Genomic DNA, 21,476 nt, shown 5'->3' on the forward strand with positions numbered 1-21,476 from the left:
AGTTTGTTTTCAACAGTTAAGAGTCTGTTTTATGGTTTGTCTTTCTCTACCCCCTCCCCATTCATCTCATTTGTTTCTTAATTCCATATAAATTTTAGATTCATCTTACCAATTCCTACTAAAAATTTTTTTAAAGATTTTGATAGGAACAATTCTGTGGATCAATATAGGAAGAATTGAAATCTTTTTTTATTCTTTTTTTAAGATTTTATTTATTTTTTTACATATTCTTTTAAATTGGAGTTCAATTTGCCAACATATAGCATAGCACCCAGTGCTCATTGAAATCTTAAAATCTGTGAATTTTCCAATAAACACAGTACATCTCTAGATTAATTTAGCTATTCTTTAACTGGGTTATCATAGAATCATGCACAGTATTTGCTCAGTTTCTTCCCATGCATTTGATTGTTTTTAGAGTAAGTGCTGTTGCTTAAAAATTGTATTTTAAGTTGCTTGTTGCTAAGATACATATAATTCACTTTTATATTGATCTTATTATCCTAAGATATTACTAATTTTTTCTTTTTTCTAGGATTTGATTTACATATTGTGAAATTCACCCATTTTATGCGCAGTTCTGTGAGTTTTGATAATCCATACAATAGTGTAAGTGTAATATATAATCAAGTTATAAAACAGTGTTGTTGAATTTATTCATTAGTTCTAGTAGTTACTTTGTATCTTCCATGTACATAATTATATTATAGGCAAGTAAAGAGAGGTATAATTTTTCCTTTTCAATTCCTATGCCATTTTGGGCTGACTGCCTTATTGAACTGGCTAGGACTTCCAGTACAACTTTAATAGAAATGCTAAGAAGGCATGTAGTTTTATACTCCGTCTTTTGGGGAAGATATTCAGTATTTTGCCCTTATGTTTGCTTTAAATTTTTCATAGTTACAGAATGAGGAGGTCCTTTTCCATTCCTATATCCTGAGATTAAAAAGATGTTGAATTTTAACAAGAAATAATTTGCACCTATTCAGATGATCAAATTAGGAGCTCAGCTGAGCTTTTAAGTTTGAGTAACCAACTAAAACAAGTCAAAATGAAAGTTACAGTCAAGTCTTTAATTGCTTACTATTACTGTATAAGCAAGAGACTAAACCAGGAACAGTACCTACTCCGCTTCCCTCCCATTTACATTTTTCTCAACGAGATGGCTCCAGATCCTGTGGATAAGCATGAACTTGAGGGTCAGGTCATCTCACTGATGAAGAAGCCTCAAACAAAAGCTCCCACAGTTTTATGGACCTAGGGACCGGGGCAGAAGAAAGACTAGGAGTGGAAAAGTACTGAATATTGAGTCAGAATGGAGAAAAGCATCTTCAAAGTTTCCCCCACTTCTCTGCTATGAATGTGGCAACAAGTGTTTGTGTGGACATGTGCTTTCGTTTTCTTGGATAAGTAATCAAGTAATGTAGTTGCTGGGTTGTATCATAAGTCTATTTTTAACTTTACAAGAAACTTAAACATTGTTTTCCAAAGTGGTTGTACCATTGTACATTCCACCAGTGTATGAAAGTTCTAGTTTTTCCTCATCCTTGCCTGCATTTGCTATTATTATAGTTACTCTTTATTTTTAACCATTTTGATATCTGAGTATTGCAATCACCTGGTAGTTTTCTTATAGTTATCTTCTTATTTATATTTATAAAATGTACTGTATTTGGTGTACTATTCTATGAATTTTGATAAAAGCATACAATCATGTAACTACCATCATAATCAAGATTCAGAGAGGTTTCATCACCTCAAAATATGTCCTTATGCAGCCCCTTTATAATTAGCCCCTTCCTCCAATCTACCCTCAGTTCCTGGCAATCACTCATCTATTTTCTCTTCCTACGATTGTACCTTTTTTTTTCATTATGTCATGTAGATTGAATAATCCAGTATGTAACCTTTTGAGTCTAGTTTTTTTCTCATTTACATGATACATTTGTGTTTCATCCATGTTGTGTTCTTCTGTAGGCCATTTCTTTTTTTTTTCTTATAGGTGTATAGTAAGAGCTCTTTATGTATTCTGGATGCAACATCTTGTCTAAACTAATACATACACGTTTTGTGAATATGTTCTCCTACTTAGTGGCTGCCTTTTCAATTTTGTAACTGGTATTTTCAGAGAGTAAATGTTTAATTTTGGCACAGTCCAGTTTATCACCTTTTTATGGTTATGGCTTTCTGTGTCCTTTAAGAAATCTTTGGCTGCCCTCAGAGTAATCAAGATTTTCTCCCATGTTTGCTTCTAAAAGTTGCTTTTATAATTTTAACTTTTGACACATTTAGTAATTTTCTGTATGGAATTTTATAAGAAAACTAGTTCAGTTATTTTTTCCCATTTGTTTAGCTAGTTCCAGCACCATTTATTGAAAAGATGATCCCTTCCCACATTGAATTACCTTGGTACCTTTGTTGAAAATTAACTAACCATATGTGTATGAGTCTATTTTTGGACTCTAATCTGTTCTATCAACTTATATCTATATTCTTAATACCACACTATCTTCATTACTATAGTTTTATAATAAGGATTTAAATAAAGTAGTGCAAATTCTCCAGATTCGCCCTTTTTCAAATTTTTGGTTCATTTCCTTCTCCTCCATCTTCTCTTCCTCTTCCTCCTTTTCCTCCTAATCTTCTTTTGCATTTCTATATAACTTTATAATTAGCTTTTCAATTCATACAAATGAAACTCCTGGAATTTTTAATGTTATCGTGTTTAATCTGCAGATCATTTGGGGGGAAAATTGATGTCTTAATAGTATTCAGCATTCTAATGAATGAACATTATATATGTTTGTTTATTAAGGTCTTCTTTAATTTCTCTCTGTAATGTTTTGTATTTTTCAGTGTGTAGGTCTTATATATACTTTGTTAAATTCATCCCTAGAATTCAAGTGTTTGAATAGTATTATTAATGGCATTTTTTTTCTTTTTTCAGTTGTTTATTGATAGTATATAGAAATACAATTGATGTTTTTATTGACTTGTATGCTGTGACCTTGCTAAATTATTTTACTATTTCTGGTAGCTCTTTTATGGATTACTTAGAATTATCTGAAAATGTCATTATGTATTTTGTGAATTAGGATGTATTTACTTCTTTTATTCTACTATGCACTCTTTTTTCTCCTCTATCTTATTGTTAGGGCCTTCAGGAGAAAGTTTAAAATAAATATTGAGACCACAGTCTTTGCTAACTTTTCCCAATGTCTGAAAATATTTGTTCCACATATTTTTGCAGTTTTCTGGTAGTTTATGGCAAGAGGGTAAGTCCAATAACGATCCAACATAGCCTGCTTTTATTTTTTTATTTTTTTTAAAGATTTATTTATTTATTCATTCAGAGAGAACTAGAGAGAGGCAGAGACACAGGCAGAGGGAGAAGCAGGCTCCATGCAGGAAGCCCGATGTGGGACTCCATCCCGGGTCTCCAGGATCACACCCCGGGCTGCAGGCGGCGCTAAACCGCTGCGCCACCAGGGCTACCCATAGCCTGCTTTTATTTTTTAACACAGCTGTCAAAATTTTTGAACAAAAATATTTGAATTTAAGATTATTTCCTTTGCAAAGACTTCTAAAACTAGATTTTGTCATCTATTTACCTATGTTTCTATCCATCCATTTATCTACCTAAATCTACCATATAAGAGTTATCTATAAGATATAAGTTATATCTTACAATATAAGAGTTATCTATCAATATAAGAGGATCATTTTCTACTTATATACTTCACATCATCTAGCACAAAGCCTTTCATATAATTAATGGAAAGTAAAGTCTTTAGGATTAATTAATTTTGTCATACTCATACTATCCCTTTAATAATAATATAGAGCTATTTCTTCTCTTGCCTGTGAAGTTTAAGGAATGAGAAATTAGGATAATTATGATAGTTTTTATTTTCTGTTTATTTAACTGTCTTATTTGATAATATTGTAGGAAACAAAGAATTCAGCTATAATAGGTCCCGGATTTGGCCATTGATAAAAATATTTTAAAAATACAATTATTTTGAAATGAGGAAGACTCTTTTTCTACCTTCTTTCATTTTGACTTTGTAGGAGAAATGCTTGAACAATGACCCTATATAAAATGGCCTTACCCATTCTGAGTTAATTTAGTTTCAGGAAGTCTTTTGAAATGTGAAGCATTTATTAAGCTTTGGTATCCCTTCTGAGTAGTTTTCCTAGCTGGCTGTTAATGAGCCAATTTGCCCTGGCTTTGAGGTCATGTTAATTTTCATTGTTTTTTTTTTTTTTTTTTCAAAGTGAGTCAATTCTTACTATGTTGTGATTTGTAAAATAAGCTATATACTTTCTTCACATGTGGGTATGTTGAAAGTTTCCACTGTCTGGTAAAATCTATCTCCATAGGTTGTGGATTTCCCCATCTTCCATTCCCCTCACTCCCTAAAGATATACTGGATACATTTTGGAAGAAGAAAAATAACAGCTTTTTTCCCCTAGTTCTTATGGTCAGTTGAATTCCTGGGTTTTTAATTTTTAAAGATGATTTTACTTCAGAATGAGTATACGCAATTTATAGTAATTTGGTTAATAGTGGATAAATTCATTTCTTGCTCTCTCAATCTTACTTGCTTGCTTATCTTTTACAGCCTATTTGGGCATTTCATTTTTCTCCACAGTTGCAGTAAAGACTTCTTTTTGTAATGTCACAGCTTATTAGACCTTATCACTGCCTTCATGCCTTCATTTGTGTATACTGTATAATGGAAAAAACCACAAACTAATGTAAAAATAACAAATGAGGCTAAACTGAAAAAGGTCACCTTTCTTAGAGATTGGAAAAGAGTTTCATCTTCAGGGGCTTGGATTTGTTTTCCTGACTAATTTGACTGACATATTTTAATTTACAGACTGACAACATTTATATAAAAAACATAGTCTTATAAACTTACCTGTTTCTTAATAGATTTTCACGCCGATATTCTCATTTTTCCCCTCTACTTCATGATACACACGTAAGAAAAGGGAAATATTTTTTTCTCCAAATGGTTAAATCATTACAATTTGAATTTGTCAGTATGCTAAAAAACAATGGTGAGTTCAAAATCAGGTCTTTTCTGATTTTCAAGAGACATTGTAAACATTATTTACCCAGGTTTTGTTTGTTTTTATTTGAGTATAGTTGACATATAATGTTAGATTTGTTTCAGGTATACAACATAGGGATTCAATAACTCTTACAGTTATGCTCTGCTCACAAGTGTAGCTGCCATCTGTTACCATACAACACTACTGCAACACCATTGACTATATTCCATATGCTGTACCTTTTCTTCCAATGACTTATTCATTCTATAACTGGAAGCCTGCATCTCCTACCCCCCTTCACCCATTTTGCCCATTCCCCTACCCTCTTCTCCTCTAGCATCCATCAGTTTCATCTTTGTATTTATAGGTCTGATTCTCCTTTTTGTTTGTTTATTCATGTTTTGTTTTATAGGTAACAGATATAAGTGAAATCACATAGTATTTATCTTTGTCCAATTTATTTCACTTAGTGTTCCCGGGCTTTGTTTTTATTTTATTTTATTTTATTTTATTTTATTTATTTTATTTTATTTTATTTTATTTTATTTTATTTTATTATTTTTATTTTTTCCTGGCTTTGTTTTAAAATCAGGTCCTGATTTAATCTGAATAAAACTGAAAATATTCAAGAGGTGGAAGGGATTAAATCATTTCAGATTACAACCTTTTCTTAGTTTTTCTTAACCTGTTTACTTTTCCATCTGTATTCTTACCTCATAGTACTTAAAAATTCTATAAAGATTTTTATTGGGTTTAAACATTAATAGAAATGTAAATTATTTTGGAAAACAAGAGTCTAGAAATATGTTCTGTTTAAATCACAATTAATAGAAATGTGTACTACTAGGAACATTAACTTGGTTAATTTTGGGTAGGATACTTGAGGGCCTAACATTTCATCTCCATGATAAATGTTTATTCCAAATTAAATAGAGAAAAAAAGACTTAGAGGATGACAGTGAAATTACAGGATTTTTTTACCTGTATTTCCTCAGCTATCTATAGTAAATGTTTATTACTTTTGCAATAAAAATGTTTTAAAAATATTGAATATTAGCTTACTACTGTATATTTTAACATTTTTGGATTTAAACAGGTTAACATATTTTAGAGTTAACTATTTTTTTAAAAATTTTTTATTTATTTATGATAGTCACAGAGAGAGAGAGAGAGAGGCAGAGACATAGGCAGAGGGAGAAGCAGGCTCCATGCACCGGGAGCCTGATGTGGGATTCGATCCCGGGTCTCCAGGATCGCACCCTGGGCCAAAGGCAAGCGCCAAACCACTGCGCCACCCAGGGATCCCTAGAGTTAACTATTTTTATACCATCATTATTAAAGGAAAAAAGGCTAGGTGAATTAATGAAAGAAACTAAAACAAGATTTTATTATTTTAATAAACATTTCATATTAATTTAGAGTTTTCCTTTACCTGCTTTTCTAGAATAGAACTTCAGTGGGTTTTTTTAAGTAGAAAATTCGAGAGGCTGACAGAATAACCTAAAACCAGTAATAATTCTGTCATTGAACACAATGAAGAGGAGTCATCTTTACTTTGTACTCTTTCATGTAAAGTGTAACATGTAGTCTCCTTATCTTTTCCCTCCACTGAATAACAAACACCTTTCCATTTTTACTTTGTCAATGCTAAAAAAAGTGATATTTTGAATACTGGATCCAACTTTTTCACTTATATTTGGAGCAAAATATGTAACATATGTATGAAACCTATGATTTTATTTTAGGTTCTTGTGAATGTATCCAAAATCTTTAGATAAATTGACACCAAAGTTGCTATAAAATACAAATTCCTTCCTGGTTAAGAAAAAAAGAATTTCAGGGGTGCCTCAGTGGCTCAGTTGGTTGAGTGTCTGACTCTTGATGTCAGCTCAGGTCTTTATCTCAGGGTTGTATCTCAGCCCCACATTGGGCTCCACATTGGGTGTGGAGCCTACTTAAAAAAAGAATTTTAAATCTTTATGTTTTAATTGAGTGTTTTGTAGTTGAATTAGGATATTCAGGATTTGTAAAACATGTAGTTACTCTTTACTAAACGCTTCAAAAAAGTGTCTTAGTTTTTAATTACTTGTGAGTTCTATAATTTATTCCAAAGACTTAATAAAATCATTTTAAAATAGTTTATGCTTTTTATCCCAAAATTGATTGGAAATATTGAATCATATTTCCTGTTGCTGTCCCGATACCTACCCCCAAGTTATAATTTGAAAAAGAAGAAAATTGTGTCAGCCTCAGTGGTTGAGAGTTGACTCCAACCTAGCTGAAAGAGACGGAGTTGTAGAAGGGAGGTACACTCTTAGGGTTTGTATTACTGAGAGGATGGAGATTTTTCTGATTTTGTTTAGAAGATGGTATAGGTGATTGCAGCTAGGTACAGTGAGAGCGGCATGCCATTAGACATGTTACATCCATCCTCTTTAAAGATTCTGCATATTTTTTAGCCATTCCTTTGTCAGGTAGTCAAAGAGTAGTGTGGGAGGTACATTTAGCTCCTTCTCATTGTTGCTTTATTTTTTTTAATTTTTTATTTATTTATGATAGTCACACAGAGAGAGAGGCAGAGACATAGGCAAAGGGAGAAACAGGCTCCATGCACCGGGAGCCCGACGTGGAATTCGATCCCGGGTCTCCAGGATCGCGCCCTGGGCCAAGAGCAGGCGCCAAACCTCTGCGCCACCCAGGGATCCCTCATTGTTGCTTTAATGTAGCACTTTATCACAGCAAATTATTGGAGCAGAATTTGGAAGTTAGGTTACATTTCAGAATTGGGGTAAAGAGAGAATGCTGCAATAGTTTAGCCTGGACACCAAGGGGCCTGGAGTTGGAATGATAGACTACTTTAGCATTTTAGTGTTTGCAGTAAGCAGGACAAATTCTTCTCTTTTTATGGCAGTACAGAGCCTCTTCAATAGTTGGTTCTAAAGTTACTCTAGTAGAAGAGTATAATGATTTGTTTTAGAGCATGGCCATTGACATCAGGCTTGGTTTAAGTCATAACTCTTCCACCTACTAATTAGGCTAATAATGCTAACCTAAAGTGTCTTAATATGTACCACATAGTAAGTGTTAAATAATTGATAACTATAATTTTCCACAGGATCTGTAGTCTCTTTTAATACAATTCAGTGAAATCTAGTTGCTTTTCCTTAAGCATAGTAATTTGTTTTTCCTTTTTGATTATTTTTCTTCTTCTTTGGTCTTTACCACAAAGTAGAAAGATAAAAGAACTTTTTTAGTCTATTTCTAAAGGTATTGGCTATACATATGTCAGTTAAATATGAATACACCAATATTTGGTATATTTAAAAAACAGATACAATTCCTTAAATAGTGTGATCTGACTAGAGATGAAATGGACCAAAAGACGGGAAAATGGGGAAATGGAAGTAGTTATAAGGGAAAAATTAAAAGTAATGCATAAACAAGAAAGCAAGTTTATCTGTAGTCACAGGGGAGAACTGTTAAAACTGCTTTGAGCACTTTGATTTCCTAGGAAGCTTCTTAAGGTTTTTAAATATTAAATTATTTATTGGGTTAAAACTAAATATTTTGATAATTACAGTAATGTGTATGTATATTGGTATGCATATGTTACATATATGTAAGTTTATTATTTCTAAACTAATTTGGGGGGTTCTTTTCTACCCAAAGGAAATTTAAATAAATACTTTGAATATTTCAGGAAATACAGCATGCCATTTAGTAAATTTAAGGGAACAAGTGAATAACTTAGCTATTCCAACAATGTTTTGCCTCCGCATTCCTTGGCGCAAACAGGGACCTCAGTGAAGCGTCCCTCATGGGAGTTGCCTGTGGAAATCTTACTGAAGAGGTCCAAGTCCCAAATCAGGCTGCCCTCCCTTCTATTTTTTTAAAATCAACTTTTTTTGAAATATTTTTATTTCAAAATTTTTATTTCAATATTTCAATATATTTATTGTATGTAAAATATTTTACATACAATAAACTGCATCCATTTTAAGTGTACAGTTACTGAATTTTGACAAATGTATACACCGACAATAGGTAAGGTATTGAATAGTTTCATTACCCCCCAAAAGTTCACCTCTGTCCTTTTCCAGTAAAATCTTGCCCTGTCTTGGTACCCTGGAAGCCACTGATCTGCTATCTTTCACTATGAACATTTGTGTACAAGTCATTTTATACCCATAATTTTCATTTCTTCTGGGTAGATATAGAGGAATGGAGTGTATAATGTGTTTAACTTCACAAGAAACTGCTGAAATATTTGTCAAAGTAATTATACTATTTTACATTCCCACCAGCAGTGTATTGGATCTTTTTAATCATAGCCATCCTAGTGGATATGTTGGAGTACCTTGTTTTATTTTGATTTTCCCGATGCTGAGCATATGTTCATGTAGTTGTTGGCCGTTCAGATATCTTCTTTTGTGAAGTGTCTTCTGTAATCTTCTCCTATTTAAAAAAGTGTATTATCTTCATAAATTAAAAATTTTTGTATTCTGGATACATATTCTTTGTCATATGTGTACTCACACACACACACACACAGTAGTTTTATAATTCTGTGGGTTGTATTTTCTTTTCCTTAACAGTATGTTTCAATTCAGGTATTTAAAATTTTTGATGAAGTTGAGTTTAACAATTTTGTCTTTTATTATTATTGCTTTTTGGTCGTGTATAAGAAGCCTTTAACTACATGCAAGTTCTCAGTTTCACTTATTTTCTTCTATATATTTGATAAGTTTAGCTTTTGAACCATTTAGAGTTATTTTGTGTACAACACATAGGATTCTGGTTCAATTCTTTAAAAAATTTGTTGTGAATTTCATTCACAAATTTCATGTATTACGTGAATTTATTGTTACATTCACATAATGTAAAATTCACATAACTATACAATTCACATAATATAAAATTAACCATTTAACATGAATAATTCAGTGACATGTAGTACATTCACCATGCTGTGCAACCACCACCTTTATCTGGATCCAGACATTTTTAATGTTCCAAAATAGAACCTCATACTTGAGCAGTTTCTCCCTATTTCCACCCCTCCCCTCCAGCCTCTAGAAACCGCCAATCTGCATTTTGTCTCTGTGGAGACAGAGCCCATTAACCTATTCCAGATATTTCATATAAATGGAATCCTACATTACGTGACCTTTTGTGTCTGGCTTCTTTCACTTAAAAAGGTGTTTTCATTTCTTCTTTCACAGATTTCTTTCATTTAGAATGATGTTTTTGAGGTTCATCCCCATCGTATCATCTACCACCACTTCATTTTTATATTTGAATAATATTGCATTTATGAATATACTACATTTTATTTATCCATACATCTACTGATGGACATTTGGGTTGTTTTCCCTTAAGGAATTGTGAATAATACTGCTATGAACATTGTGTGTGTGTGTGTGTGTGTGTGTGTGTGTAGAGAGAGAGAATACTTGTTTCCAATACTTTGGGTTATATACCTAAGAGTAGAATTACTGGGCCAGATGGTAATCCTGTCTTTTTGAGAGGCCACCAAGCTGTTTTTTACAGGGCTGAACCATTTTACATTCTTATCAGCAATGCATGAGCATCCCAATTCTCCATCTTTTTTTTATTTTGTTTTATTGCCATCTATTATTATTACTATGGCCATCTTAATTTGTTCATGAAGAAATTCTTCATTGTGGTTTTGATTTACATTTTCTTTAATCACCAGTGATGTTGAACATCTTTTCATGTGATTGTTCCCTGTTTGCATATCTTTGGGAAAATATCTATTCAAGGCCTTTGCCTATTTTTTGATTGGATTGTTAGTCTTTTCCTTGCTGAGTTATAAGACTTCTGTATATATTCTGGATACTAAACAAATACATGATTTGCAAATATTTTCTCCCATTCTGTAGGTCATCTTTTCACTTTCTTAATAATATCCTATTATGCACAAAAGTTTTTAATTTTCATGAAGTCCAATTTCTCTACTTTTTTGTTGTTGTTGCTCATACTTTTGGTGTTATATCTAAGATTTCCATTGTTAAATCCAACATCATGAAGATTTACTCCCATGATTTTTTACAAGATTTTTATAGTTTTAGATTTTGTATTTAGGACATTGATCCATTTTGAATTAGTTTTTGTAAATGTCATGAGGTAGAGATACAACTTTATTCCTTTGCATGTAGATATACAGTTGTCCCAGTACTATTTGTCGAAGAAACTGTTATTTTCCCATTAGATGGTCTAGGCACCCTTGTCAAAAATAAATTCATCATAGATGTATGGGTTTACTTCTGGATTCTCAATTCTATTCCACTAGCTATTAGTTTGTCCTTATGCCAGTACCAACCATAGCTTTATAGTAAGTTTTGAAACTGGGATGTGTGAGTCCTTCAACTTTCTTTACCTTTTCTAGAATATTTTGGCTATTTGGGGCCCCTTGTAATTTCATATGAATTTGAGGATCAACTTTTCCATTTTTGCTCAAAAGGCTGTTGAAATTTTGTTAAGGATTTTACTGAGTCTCTAGATTGCTTTACGTGGCAATGCCATCACGATATTGTTGAGTCTACCAATTCGGGAACACAAGTTGTCTTTCCATTTATTTAGATCTTTTTTTCCCTTTTATTTTTAAAAATAAACTCTACCCTCAGTGTGGGGCTTGAACTCATGACCCTGAGATCAAGAGTTACATGCTTTACCAGCAAAGCCAGGCATCCCTATTTAGGTCTTTTTAAATTTCCTTCATCAATGTTGTCTATGTACATGTCTTTCATTTACTTGGTTAAATTTATTCCTAGACATTTATTATTTTGGATGGTATTATAAATTGTTTTATTAATTTCTTTTTCAGATTGTTCATTATGATTATATAGAAACAATTTTTTTGTTCATCTTGTAGCCCTAAGACTTTGCTGACCTCATTTATTAGCTCTAATATTTTATTTGTAGATTCTTCAAGACTTTATATAGAGGATCACATCATCTGAAACAGACATAATTTTTTTTCTTCCTTTCAAATTTGGATGCATTTTATTTCTTTTCCTTACCTGATTACTCTGGCATTGGCTTCTGGTACCAAGTTGAATAGAAGTGATGAAAGCAAACATTCTTATCTTCTACCTGATCTTGGAGGAAGAGCTTTTAATCTTTCACCATTGAGTATTGAGTTAGGTGTGAGTTTTTCATAAATAATTTTTATCATGTTAAGAAAGTTTTCTTTCTATTCCTAATTTCTGAATGCATTTATCATGAAAGGGTGTTGGACTTTGTCATATGTATTTTGTATAACAATTAAGATGATCACATGGCTTTTGCTTCTTGTTCTATTAATGTGGCCTATTATATCAATTTTCTTATGTTGAACCATTCTTGCATTCCTGGGATAAATTTCACCACGTCATGGTGTATAATCCTTTTAGTATACTATTGGATTTAGTTTGCCAGTATTTTGTTGAGATTTTTTTGCATCTGTTTTTTATAGGGAGTATTGGTCTGTAGTTTTCTTTTTTGTCTTTGTCTGGTTTTGGTATCAGGATAATATTGGCTTCATAGAATGAATTAGTGTGACCTCATCTTCTACTTTTGGAAGAGTTTGAGAAGAATTGGTGTTAAAATTTTCTTTAAATATTTGGTAGAATTTGCCAATGAAGCTATCTGATTATAGATTTTACTTTTTTGTGAGGTTTTTTTTATGACTAATTCAGTTTCTTGTTAAAATCTTGTTCAGATTCTCTATTTCTTTTCTCTTTTTCTTTAAGTATTGAAATATAATTCACATATGAAGTTATCTTAGTTTCAGGTGTACAACATAGTAGTTACCATCTGTTACCACACATTATTATAGTATATTGACTATATTCCTTATGCTTATTTTTATCTCTGAGATTTATGTATGTTATAACTCTTAAGTTTGTATGTTTAAATCTCCTTTATCTATTTTGCTCATCTTCCACCTCCTCTTTGGCAACCGCTAGTTTGTTCTCTGTACTTAAGGCTCTGTTTTTGCTTTTATTCAATCACTTGTTTTGTTTTTTAGATTCCACGTATAAGTAAAATCATATGGTATTTATCTTTCTTTGACTTATTTCACTTAGCATAATAACCCCTAGGTCCATACACATTGGTGCAAATGGCAAGATCTCATTGTTTTTTATGGCTGTTATTTATTTATTTATTTATTTATTTATTTATTTATTTATTTAAAGATTTCATCTATTTATTCATGAGAGACACACACACACACACACAGAGAGAGAGAGAGAGAGAGAGAGAGAGGCAGAGACACAGGCAGAGGGAGAAGCAGGCTCCATGCAGGGAGCCCGACATGGGACTCGATCCCGGATCTCCAGGATCAGGCCCTGGGCTGAAGGCAGCACTAAACCACTGAGCCACCCGGGCTGCCCTATTTATTTATTTATTTATTTATCTATTTATTTATTTAGTTATTATTTTTTTAAAATTCAAGTTCAGTTTGCCAACATATATTATAACACCCGGTGCTCATCTCATCAAGTTCCCTTCTCAGTGCCCATCACCCAGTTACCCCATCCTCCTGCCCACCTCCCCTTCCACTACCCTTTGTTTGTTTCCCAGAGTTAGGAGTCTCTCATGTTTTGTCACCCTCTCTAATTTTTCCCACTCATTTCTCCTCCTTTACCTTAAAACCCCTTTCACTATTTCTTATATTCCCTGTATGAATGAAACCATATGATCATTGTCCTCCAATTGACTTACTTCACTCAGCATTATACCCTCCAGTTCCATTCAAGTCGAAACAAGTGGTAGGTATTTGTCCTTTCTAATGGCTGAATAATATTCCATTGTGTGTGTGTGTGTATATGTATATATATATGTGTGTATATATATATATATATTTATATATTTATATATAATCTTCTTTATCTATTCATCTGTTGAAGGACATTGAGGCTCCTTCCACAGTTTGGCTATTGTGGACATTGCTGCTATATAAACATTGGGGTGCAGGTCTCCTGATGTTTCACTACATCTGTATATTTGGGGTAAGTCCCCAGTAGTGCAATTGCTGGGTCACAGGGTAGCTCTATTTTTAACTCTTTGAGGAACCTCCACACAGCTTTCCAGACTGGCTGTCCCAGTTTGCATTCCTGATCAAAACTCTTCAGAGTATAGGGATAGAGGGAACATTCCTTAGTATCCTAAGAGCCATCTATGAAAAGCCCACAGCAAATACCATTCTCAGTGGGGAAAACCTGAGAGCCTTTCCCCTAAGATTAGGAACACGACAGGGATGTCCACTCTCATCACTGACATTCAACATAGTACTAGAAGTCATAGCCTCAGCATCAGACAACAAAAAGAAATAAAAAGGATTCAAATTGGCAAAGAAGAAATCAAACTCTCCCTCTTCACAGATGACATGACACTGTACATAGAAAACCCAAAAGACTCCACCACAAGATTCCTAGAACTCATACAGCAATTCAGCAATGTGGCAGGGTACAAAATCAATTCCCAGAAATCAGTGGCATTTCTTTACACTAACAATGATACTGAAGAAAGAGAAATTAAGGAATCAGTCCTATTTACAATTGCACCCAAAACCATAGGGTACCTAGGAATAAACCCAACCAAAGGGATAAAAGATCTATACCCTAAAAACTACAAAACACTTTTGAAAGAAATTGAGGAAGACACAAAGAGATGAAAAAATATTCCATGCTCATGGATTGGAAGAATTAATATTGTGAAAATGTCTATGCTACCTAGGGCAATTTACATATTCACTGCAATCCCTGTAAAAATACCATGGACTTTCTTCAGAGAGTTGGAACAAATAATCTAAGATTTGTGTGGAATCAGAAAAGACCCCAAATAGCCAGGGGAATATTGAAAAAGAAAACCAGAGCTGGGGGCATCACAATGCTGGATTTCAAGTTGTACTATAAAGCTGTGATCATCAAGACAGTGTGGTACTGGCACAAAAACAGATACCTAGAGCAATGGAACAGAATAGAGAACTGAGAAATGGGCCCTCAACTCTATGGTCAACTAATATTTGACAAAGGAGGAGAGACTATCTCCTGGAAAAAGGACAGCCTTTTCGATAAATGGTGCTGGGAAAATTGGACAGCCATATGCAGAAGAATGAAACTAGACCATTCTCTTACACCATACACAGAGATAAACTCAAAATGGATAAAAGATCTAAATGTGAGACAAGAATCCATCAAAATCCTAGAGGAGAACACAGGCAACACCCTTTTTGAACTTGGCCATAGTAACTTCTTGCAAGATACATCTGTGAAGGCAAAGGAAACAAAAGCAAAAATGAACTATTGGGACTTAATCAGGATAAAAAGCTTTTGCATAGCAGAAGAAACAGTCAACAAAACTCAAAGACAACCTACAGAATGGGAGAAGATATTTGCAAATGACATGTCAGATAAAGGGCTAGTATCCAAGGTCTGTAAAGAACTTATTAAACTCAACACCCAAGAAACAAACAATCCACTCACGAAATGGGCAGAAGACATGAACAGAAATTTCACCAAAGAACACCTACACATAGCCAACAAGCCCATGAGAAAATGTTCTCCATCACTTGCCGTCAGGGAAATACAAATAAAAACCACAATGAGATACCACCTCACACCAGTGAGAATGGCGAAAATTAATAGGATAGGAAACAACAAGTGTTGGATGGATGTGGAGAAAGGAGAACCTTCTTGAACTGTTGGTGGGAATGGCTGATAATTTTTAATTCTCTATACCGCATCTTCTTTGTTCAACTATTTTTTAAGTTTTTATTTAAATTATAGTTATTTAGCATTCAGTGTAATACTAGTTTCAGTTATACAATATAGTGATCCAACACTTCTGTACAATACCCAGTGCTCATCACAACAAGTGTATTCCTTAATTCCCATCACCTATTTCACCCACTTCCCCATCTACCTCCCGTCTGATAATCATTAGTTTGTTCTCTAGAGTTAAGAGCCTGTTTCTTGGTTTGCCTTTCTCTCTTATTCCCCACTCTGTTCATTTCTTTTGTTTCTTAGATTCCACATATGAGTGAAATCATATGGTATTTGTCTTTCTCTGACATATTTCACTTAGCATAATACTTTCTAGCTCCATCTCAATTTCTTTTTGAGTTAGTTTTGGTAGTCTGTTTTAATAATTTGTTCATTTTATCTAAGTTGGCTAATTTTTTGGGTGTACAAGTATTTATAATATTCTTTTATGACCCTTTTTATTTCTGTAAAGTTGGTAATAATGTTTCATCTTCCATTAATTTCAGTTATTTACATCTTCTCTAATTTTTCAGTCTAGATAAAGGTTGTTTGATTTTGTTGATGTTTCCAAGGAGTCAATTTTGGTTTCACTGATACTCTCCATCGTTTTTTCTATTTTCTATATAACATATCTCCACTCTAATTTTTAGAATTTACTTCCTTCTGCTAGCTTTGCATTTATTTTGCTCTTCTTTTCTGATATTTCTAAGGTATAAAGGTAGGTTACTGTTTGAGACCTTTCCTCCTTTTTTTTAAAGATTTTATTTATTTGTTCATGTGAGATACACAGAGAAAGGCAAAGACATAGGCAGAGGGAAAAGCAGGCTCTTTGCAGGAGCCCGAAGTGGGGCCAGATCCCGGATCCTGGGACCCCAGGATCATACTATGAGCCTAAGGCAGATGCTCAACCACTGAGCCACCCAGGTGTTCCTGTTGTGTTTTCACATTCATTCTCTGTTTTCTAATTTCCTTTTTGATTTTTTTCTTTGAACTTTGGTTGTTTAAGAGTGCATTGTTTAATTTTCATGTCCAGTTTTTCTTCTTTTATTGAAATCTAGCTTCATTCCATTGTGCTTAGAGAATGTACTTCATAGGATTTCAATATTTTTTAATTTATTGAGGCTGGTTTTGTGGTCTGTATAGGTTCTGTCTTGAAGAATGTTCCATGTGCACTTGAGAAGAATGTGTAATTGCTCTAGAGTGAAGTGTCCTATACTTGTCTTTTGGGACTAGGCTTAAGATATTGTTCAAGACCTCTATTTTCTTATTAATCTTTTTTTAGATGTTTTGTACATTTTTGAAACTTGGTTATTGAACTCTTCAGCTATTATTGTACAACTGTCTAATTCTGTCTTTTAGCCTGTCAATATTTGCTTCGTATATATGGGGCTCTATTGTTTTGTGTGTATGTTTATAATTTATAAATTATTTATGCATCAATGTAAGAAATATGTGTATGTAATGCCATTGTTTGTTTCTTGTAGCAGGTTTTGGATTAAATTCTAGTTTGTCTAATGTTATAGCTAGATACTCTAGCTTTTTTTTGGTCATTATTTGGAGGAAATATCCTTTTTCTTTCTATAACTTTCAGTCCATTTTGCCAACCTCTGCCTTTTGATAGAGAGTTTAATCCATTTACATTTAAAATAATTACTTTTAGGGATGCCTGGGTGGCTCAGCGGTTGAGCACCTGCCCTTCGCTCAGGGCATGATCCGCGGTCTCATAATCCAGTCCCACATCAGGTTCCCTGCCAGGAGCCTGCTTCTCCCTCTGCCTACGTCTCTGCCGTTCTCTCTCTCTGTGTCTTTCATGAATAAATAAATAAAATCTTAAAAAAAATGGATTTACTGTTGCTGTTTATTTTCTGTATGTCTTACACCCCTTTTGCCTTTCTTTTTCTCCATTCATTTCTTCTTTTGTGTTTGATAGATTTTTTTTTGTATTGTACTATTTTATTCTCTTATCATTTCCTTTTATCTATTCATTTTACATATTTTCTTAGTAGTTACCCTGGGGAATAAAATCAATGTACTAAATTTACAAAATCTGATTTGAGTGGACATTATATTGTTCTTCTCATAAGTTGTATCTTTGTACATTGTGTATCCTTTAACATATATTTATAATTATCTTTTTATGCATTTGATTTTTGAATTATATAGGAAATAAAAAGTGGAGTTACAAACTGATAATATTATGTACTGGCTTTTTTTCCAAAGACTTTATTTATTCATGAGAGACACAGAAAGAGAGAGAGGCAGAGACACAGACAGGGGGAGAAGCAGGCCCCATGCAGGGAGCCTGATGTGGGACTCCATCCTGGGTCTCCAGGATCATGCCCTGGGCTGAAGGCAGCACTAAACCACTGAGCCACCTGGGTTGCCCCTATATACTGGCTTTTATATTTACCTGCATACCTACCTTTACCAGAGATCTTTATTTCTTCATAAGCCTCTGGGTTGCTGTCTTGTATCCTTTCATTTCAGCTTGAAGAAATTTCTTTAGCATTTCTTGTAAGGCAGTTCTGTTGGCAATGAATAGCCTCAGATTTTATTTACTTAAGCATGTCTTAATTTTACCTCCATTTTTGAAGGATGGTTTTTGCTAGATATGGAATTCTTGAGTTTCAGCGTTCCTTTACTTTTAGTACTTTAATATGTCATTACATTGCCTTTTGGCCTCCATGGTTTTTGATGAGAAGTGAGCTGTTAACTTATTGAAAATCTTTTCTTAGTGTTGAGTTGCTTCTCTCTTGCTGCTTTACACATTCTTTGTCTTTGTATTTGGCAGTTTGATTAGAATGTGTCTTGGATCTCTTTGAGTTATCCTACCTGGAGTCCATTGAACTTCTTGAATGTTTAGATTCATGTATAATCAAACTTGGGAAGTTTTCAGCTACTGTTTAAAAAATATTCTTAGAAAGAATAGTTAGGGGCACCTGGGTAGGTCGGTTGCTTTAGTGTCCAACTCTTGATTTTGGCTCAGGTCATGATCTCAGTGTCGTGAGATTCAGCCCCACATCAGGCTCTGCACTGAGCGTGGAGCCTGCTTGAGATTCTCCCTCCCTCTCTCCTATTTCCCCTCTGTACCCCCTTGACATGTGCACTCTTTCTCTGTCTCAAATTTAGTAAGTAAAAACATTTTTTAAAAAATATTTAAATATTCTTTTCTGTTTTCTTTGGTACTTCTAAAATGTAGTATTTTGTTCAAATTGGTGGTGTTCCACAGGTCTCCTGGCTCTGCTTGTTTATCTCTCTTTTTTTTTTTCTGCCACTTAGACTGGATAATTTCAATTGTTGTATCTTTAAGTTTATTGATTTTTTTTTCTTCTGCCTGCTGATATCTGATGTTAAACACCTCTGCTGAGGTTTTCATTTCAAATATTGTGCTTTTTAGTTCTAGAAATTCTACCTGGTTCCATTTTTTACATCTATGTCTTTGTTGATATTTTCCTTTGTTCACATGTTGTTTTTCTGGTTCCCGTTAGTTCTTGGCCCAGAGTTTTCTTTAGCTTTTTGAGTATGTTTAAAATAGTTGTTTTGAAGTCTTTGCCTAGCTTTTTCATAATGAGTTTGCCACCAGAACACAGGTGTCATGAAAACCCCCACTAAACCTAAACCAAAATGGGAAAGGAAAAGACTCATATCAACATTGTCATCATTGGACACATAGATTCGGGTGTCTACCACTACTGGTCATCTAATCTACAAATGTGGTGGGATTGCAAAAGAACTATCAAAATATTTGAGGTACAGAGATTTTATTGAAAACATGATTACAGGCACATATCAGGCTGATTGTGCTGTCCTGATTTTTGCTGCTGGTGTTGGTGAATTTGAAACAGGGATCTCTAAGAATGGGCAGACCCATGGACATGCCCCTCTGGATTACACACTGGGTGTACAGCAATTTTAATTAGTGTTAAATGGATTTTGCTGAGCCACCCTGTATCGAGAAGCAATATGAATAAATTGTTAAAGAAGTCAACACCTATATGAGGAAAATTGGCTATACACCTGACACAGGTACCATTTGTGTCAATTTCTGACTGGAATGGTGACAACATGGGAATGGTGACAACATGCTGGAGCCAAGTGCTAACATGCCTTGGTTCAAGGGATGGAAAGTTACCCATTGGAACACTTGCATGGTTTAGTGGTTGAGTATCTGCCTTCAGCTCAGGGCATGATCCTGGGGTCCCCGGATTGGGTCCTACATCGGGTTTCCTGCAGGGAACCTGCTTCTCTCTCTGCCTATGTCTCTGCCTCTCTTTGTGTCTCTCATGAATAAATAAATAAAATCTTAAAAAAAGTAATGTCACTCATTCAGATGGCAATGCTAGTGGAACCACACTGCTTGAATCTCTGGATTGCATTCTGTGACCAACTCATCTAACTCACAAGTCTTTGTGTCTGCCCCTGCAGGATGTCTACAAAATTGGTGGTATTGGTACTGTGAGCTGAGTGGAGACTGGTGTTCATAAACCTGGCATGGTAGTCACCTTTGCTCCAGTCAGCATTGCAACAGAAGTAAAGTCTGATGAAATACACCATAAAGTTTTCAGAGAGGGTCTTCCTGGGGACATTGTGGGTTTCAGTGTCAAGAATGTATCTGTCAGAGATGTCCATTGTGGCAATGTGGCTTGTGACAGCAAAAATGACCCACCAATGTAAGCAGCTGGCTTCATGGCTCAGGTAATCATCCCGAATCATGGAGGCCAAATCAATGCTGGATATGCACCTGTGTGAGATTGTCACACAGCTCACATTGCTTGCAAGTTTGCTGAGCTGAAGGAGAAGATTGCTTAGTTATTCCGGAAAGAAGCTGGAAGATGGTCATCTCAAATTCTTGAAATCTGGTCATGCTGCCATTGTTAATACGACTCCTGGCAATCTTATGTGTGTTGAAAGCTTCTCTGACTATCCTCCTGTGGGCCATTTTGCTCTAGGTAACATGAGACAGATGGTAGCTATGGGTGTCATGAAAGCAGTGGACAGGAGGAAGGCAGCTGGAGCAGGCAAGGTCATCAAGTCTGCCTAGAAAGCTCAGAAGGCTAAATGGATGTTATCCCCAATACCTGCCACCCCATCCTTTTTTTTTCTTTTTTTAGTTCTTTAAGATTTAAACAATTTTTAAAAATTTTTTATTGGAGTTCCATTTGCAAACATATAGCATAACACCCAGTGCTCATCCCATCAAGTGCCCCCCTCAGTGCCCGTCACCCAGTCACCCCCCCCCCCCGCCCACCTCCCTTTCTACCACCCCTTGTTCGTTTCCCAGAGTTAGGAGTCTTTCATGTTCTGTCTCCATTTCTGATATTTCCCACTCATTTTTTCTCCTTTCCCCTTTATTACCTTTCACTATTTTTTATATTCCCCAAATGAATGAGACCATATGTTTGTCCTTCTCCGATTGACTTATTTCACTCAGCATAATACCCACCAGTTCCATCCACATTGAAGCAAATGGTCGGTATTTGTCGTTTTTAATGGCTGAGTAATATTCCATTGTATACATAGACCACATCTTCTGTATTCATTCATCTTTGGATGGACACCGAGGCTCCTTCCACAGTTTGGCTATTGTGGAAATTGCTGCTATAAACATCGGGGTGCAGGTGTCCCGACATTTCACTGCAT

At 34.5% G+C, this 21,476-nt stretch overlaps 1 protein-coding gene and 1 pseudogene across 1 annotated transcript in view; both read left to right on the plus strand.

The window, feature by feature from the left end:
* COL4A5 (collagen type IV alpha 5 chain) overlaps nt 1-21,476 on the plus strand; it is a 270,709-nt gene that overhangs the window by 14,423 nt on the left and 234,810 nt on the right. The gene's annotated exons all lie outside the window — the stretch shown is intronic.
* Nucleotides 1,163-20,955, plus strand: LOC140596279 (elongation factor 1-alpha 1 pseudogene; annotated as a pseudogene).

Source organism: Vulpes vulpes, chromosome X, assembly GCF_048418805.1.
Source record: "Vulpes vulpes isolate BD-2025 chromosome X, VulVul3, whole genome shotgun sequence".
Lineage (NCBI taxonomy): Eukaryota > Metazoa > Chordata > Mammalia > Carnivora > Canidae > Vulpes > Vulpes vulpes.